Raw genomic sequence first — 5,624 nt, 5'->3', positions numbered from 1 at the left:
TAGTGACATCACACAATCACACCACTCTTCATTTGCTTGTAAGGTAATAAACCTTCCCCTCACTTTGAAATCTGATTCATACATTGAATCTAGGAAATCCAAAGTCTGATCTTGACTATGGGGGTTTGCTTACTGAATGAGCATGTTAGAACAACAACTGTGAACACCCTTGGTATGATGGATAGTGATTGTGTCTAACTCTATTACCCGTAAAATGAGTGTTTAAGTATAAATGTAAGTTTCGACCTAGGTTCCATAGTTTGTATGAAATAATTGTAAACATTGATGAATTTGAACCCTAAGAATGACGAAGTAGCATAGGATAAATGCATGAGTAGACTAGGAGAATGTTGAAAATAATCACAAAAATTGGACCTATTTTTGAAAGAGGTCTGCAATCTTGCACAGGCCTCCTCCACGAGACCCCATCTACGGACCTTCAATCAATCGACGGACCATCAATTGAATCTGTGGATTGAAAATAAAAGAAATATCACTAAGTGATAAAAGTAGATGTAGACTATGGTCTGTCAATTGGTCGCGTCGTTTTGATCAGAGACCAATACTTTTGGCCCTCGTATCCGTGAAGGAGTTCACAGACCGTAGATCAGTCTACGGACCGTCAACCCCCACCGTTAATGACAACTGAAGCCAATGTCTGTAATTTTTATTTGTTTTTACTTTTTTCACTTGTCGTTCTAAAATTATTTCGATTTTGTTTTTAGTTGATTTTCGGTATTAATAACCCTTACGCAGGTACTATGGAACCCAAGAAGCAAATGGTATACAAATAAGGGGAAAAGCTAAGTCGACTCTGTGGCTTATTGACAAAGACACTGAGAGGTAGACATCCTACATACCTCCGAGCACAAGGGCATCACCCACTGCACCTTGGGTTACTAGGGTCACCCCGAGTAGAGGAACTCCTATGTAGTCACTACCTCCAGTCTGATGAGAAGCGCAAACTGATCGGTTCACCAACTAGGGCTACTTCCAATTCTAATGGTGATTCCATATCTGGCTCCGAGTCAGCCATCATTTCAGGCTCTAAGTCTGACCATTCTTCATTCTTCAAGGTCTGAGTCGACCCATGCATCCAGCTTCAGTTATAAAGGTGCCAGTGGATCAAAGAACCATGAACAAGAAGTCTTGTCTGATGAGATCACTAGCTTGAACTCCTCCCCAACACAAAGAACAAATGATCCTCCACCAGTGGCCGGAGAGACAAAAAGATGGTGTGTCTAGGGTCAGTGGCAGATCTATTGATATGCAAGATGCTTAATGATAAGGAGGTAATGTCCCAATTGGTCATCGAGGAGCTTCAAGTCCTCATCGGGAGCTTGCGTACAGTGCCTAAGGTACACCAACTGTCTAACCTCCATAAGTGAGAATGGATGGTGCGGGACCCTAGTACATACGGTAGGATATTGTGTGGGAGTTCTATGCTTCCTATGCTACCACTTTCCGAGAATAGATTTCCAATCGGGCTAAACCCTCAAAATAGGACCCTCTATCTTCCACCATGGTCTGAGGTTTCAAGGTTGACATCTCACAGGCCACCATCAAACGGTTTTTATATGGTCCTACCACTGGTCCAGAGTGGGCCCTAAACACCAAAGAGTTCAATTATAGGTGGGACATAGTTCAGGCAGTAACTTTCAGAGGAGAGATGAGAAGTGAGAAGCTGTTAAGATGTGGTTAACCTAACACATTGCAGCGGATGGCGAGAATATAGAGTGGGGCACAACATCCCGAGGGGGCATTAGAAAAGCCATGCTAAATTTTATTGAAAAATTCTTCTAGTTGTTACTGCAGAACAGAGACTCGCCCACGAAGGCTGACAACTAACCTATATGGGATAGGGCAGTCATTATTGCAGCATTGGTAGTTCCCTCCCTTTTCAACTTCCAATTTCCTACCTCTCTTTCGACCGATCATTTTCCCAAATTCCCCAAATTCCTAAAAATCAACTCTCTACTAGTCTAAGTCTGCTGCTGTGGTTCTCTACTTGATCACCAAGTACCTTTCTCACTTGTTTTTCTTGAATTCTCAGGTATGTGTCTCTGATTTCTACCCATTTACGTTGCATTTTTGTTTATCAATTACTATTAGACTATTTCTTATTGATGGGTTCATTCTTTAATACATATTCTGTCTGACCTAGGTTGAGAATCCTCAAAATTGCCTTGTTAAAACTCTAGAAATAGGTGCTTTAGCATTGCTAGTTTACTAGGGGGTTAGACAAATGTAGGTTAAAACACTAAAAATTCCATTTGGGTCATAGCGGATGAAGGGGGCATCCCCAGTTCTGTCACTGAATGACAGAACGAGACCCTGATGACGGACTGTCGTACCCACGACGGACCGTCACTGGGTCCGTCCCAACATCCCTAACACCCCACTGTCCAATTTTCTCCAAGTGTCCACCAACGGACACATGCGGCGGACCGTCGTTCCCACGACGGTCCGTCCTGCACAACCGTTCTGGTAGTCAAAGACCCTATTCCTAAGGGTCTCTCACTTTTTCTAAGTGTCCTCTTACGGACATCTACGACGGACCGTCATACACTTGACGGTTCGTCCTGCATAACTGTCATGATGGTCAGAGACCCCTCTCCTAAGGGTCTCCATACTTTTTTCAAGTGTCCCACGACGGACATCGACGACGGACCGTCATCATCACAACGGTTCGTCCTGATTATCCGTCATAACTGTCAGAGACTTTCCTTCAGGGGTCTCCATATAAACATAGTTTAAGTAAGACATTACGGACCCCATGACGGTCCATCGTACTTACGACGAGCCGTCACCTGGTCCGTCTTGTTTTACTTTTACTATAGATATGTCATTACATCTTGACTCTTTTATTTATTTTGTGTCGTTTTGATTCTCTTGTTTGCTCCTTCTAGTACTAATATTTATTCTTTACAGGTACTATCTATTATGGCACCAAAACAAGATCGAGTCTACGCACGTGGATGATCGAAGTCTGTCGCCCCGTCTGCCCGCCTGGTCATTGGCTCTGATGATGAGCGTGACCCCGAGTACGTGCCCCCAGGCACTTCCACCCCATCCCGAGCTACATGTACTGCCAGAGTTATGCTCAAAAAGATTGCGTCCGACGTAGTCACTGCCTCCTAGTCTAATGAGGAGCGTACACTGACCGGCACACCTTGTGGGTCAGCTACTCATGAAGAAGGAGCGTCTGGCTCCTTAGGAGTTTCGTGGTCGGAGGAAGCCTCCGGATCTGCTGAGGTCCCTGCACCCGCCACAGCTGCACAGTCTGCCTCGTCTGATGAGGCTGACAGTTCTGAATCCACACTCAGCTCACTGACTCGTGCTCTCACCCAGATTGCCAACCAGCCCAATCAGTGGTGTGTCGATGGGCAGTATCAAGTTTATTCATACGTAAAGTTTCTGAATGATAAAAGAGTCATGACACGGACCCTTACATTGGAGAGGCGGGTCCTTACGGGAAGTCTCCCGACTATGCCAGAGATCCACAATCTCTTCACTAGACACCAACTGGAGTGCAGAGCGCGTTCGTTGGGCCGTTATAGTGAGGAGTTGGTCCGAGAGTTCTACGCCTCCTACGTGGCTACTCTTAGATCACAGATTGATAGGCGGGCTGCCCCCGGCAAACAGGCCCCACTAGAGCATGTCCGAGTACGTGGCATTCAGGTTGATATCTCCCTGCCTGCCATCCGCCGATATCTATACGGCGAGGATGTTTATGCCAACCGGACCCCCTCTCACTGCCGAGTTTGACCACCGGTGGCAAATTGTCAAAGATGGCCAGTTTTTTGCGCGAGCCATTGCTGAGAGAGACCACCAAGAGGTGGATGGACCTGCACTTGTCTGTTGATTGATAGGGTTCTACTGGGTAACTGAGCCGAAGGAAGCCATCAAGAAGGCTAACTTGACCTTCACGGCTAAGTTCTTATGGTTGATTGTCCGCCATTTCCTTTCCCCCACAGCCGCTGATAATATAGTCACATGGGATCGATCGTGCAGTTCTAATGGCGGCAATGATAGCCGGATTCGAGGTGGAATTTGCTTGGCTTCTATAGGCGGTCATGCACGAGAGGGAAGGTCACAACTACTTACCCTTTCCCGTGCATGATATTTTCTTCATGCAGGTCCGCAGGTGTACCCATTTGGCACATTGATCAGCTCAAGACCCCGCTGGGCATTGTTGAAATCGGCCTCATCCCCTAATGAGGCCAATGAGTTGGCTCCACGCAGAGGGCACCGTCTAGAGTTGCCTCCACTTGGTGACAATCTGGCTGATACAGTAGCACAGGCTCGCAGGCTACGCAGGCTGCTTTCACTTACACTACCCCGGTCGACGCTATCCCAGGTAGTAGCACTGCCCCGAGCTCCTCTCGCTCAGCTCCTTTCCCCGCTCTGGTCCCGCTTGCTAGGGTCCAGAAACTAGAGGCGCAGATGGCTACACTTCTGCATCACATCCAGCCTTGGATGCAGAGGTCTATTGCTGAGGCAGAAGAGCGCTTGGAGCGGAGAGTGGTCCAGCACATAGAGCGGAAGATCGCTGAGGTTCATCAGCGCTTTGACGCTTTTGAGTTGAGGGTACTAGCCCTGCCAGACCCTCAGGTGGATGTGTCGACCCTTCAGGCTGCGGTCAAGAGTCTTCGCGCAGACATCGATATGATCCTAGAGGCTAGGGTTCCTGAGTCTGAGGGCCCCTCTACAGAGCGTGCTGAGGACACAGTGATGGCGGCCTTATTCGCCACTTCTGAGATTCCACCACCTCCCCTTCGAGAGCATGCCAAGAGGCGTAGGGGTCGCGAGGAGGATGAGGCTAGAGAATGGAAGAAGGAGTGCCGTGAGATGGAGGCTGCGAGGAGAGCCTGGCTTGCTGATGAGGAGGCGCATCGGATGAGGGCTGTAGAGTTAGCTGCTAGGGCATCTAGCTCCAGAAATGTGGAGATAGCGGGAGGCACTGCTGATAGTGTTGTTGCTGATGAGGACACTACTGAGGGTGTCCAGATTACAGAGGTAGTGGGTTCCAGGGAAGCGAACCCACAAGCTAGCTGAACGTCAGCGCTTTGCGCCCCAGGTTTGCTTCGCCTACCACTCTCGTATTTCAATTTTTTTATGCATTGGGGACAATTGCATGTATTTTTGTTGGGGGTAGGGTAAATGGAAAGTGAGTGCTAGGGTGAAGTCAGAGTAGCCCAATTCACTATCCTCTTTTGGGGTTTTCTTGCTTGTGTTCTTTTTCCCCAAGAGACTGATTATTTTTACTATTAAACCGGCATGTCTATATCTTGTGTACATAGTTTAACTCTGAAGCATGATGGCTAAAATGATATCCTGATGAAATGAAAATGATGCATGACTAGGCATAGTAATTGATAAATTTGTGGCTCTAAGCATGGCATAGAGATACACCACTGCATGACCCTAAGTCTAAAATTCGAACTAGGTGTCTGATAATCTGGTAGAGTAATGAGATGTCAAGTGAGTGTGAGGAAGATTTGAATAGTCCACTATTTCTACTAAGCTAGAACTTGCCTGGTAGTCCTGCTAAAAGTAAGTTGTAATAGACAATTAGGAAAGGATCATAGGCCCTTGTTCAATTTAGCCCATTCTTAGCCTAA

Source organism: Solanum pennellii, chromosome 9, assembly GCF_001406875.1.
Source record: "Solanum pennellii chromosome 9, SPENNV200".
NCBI lineage: Eukaryota > Viridiplantae > Streptophyta > Magnoliopsida > Solanales > Solanaceae > Solanum > Solanum pennellii.
Note: the sequence above shows the minus strand (reverse complement) of the source record.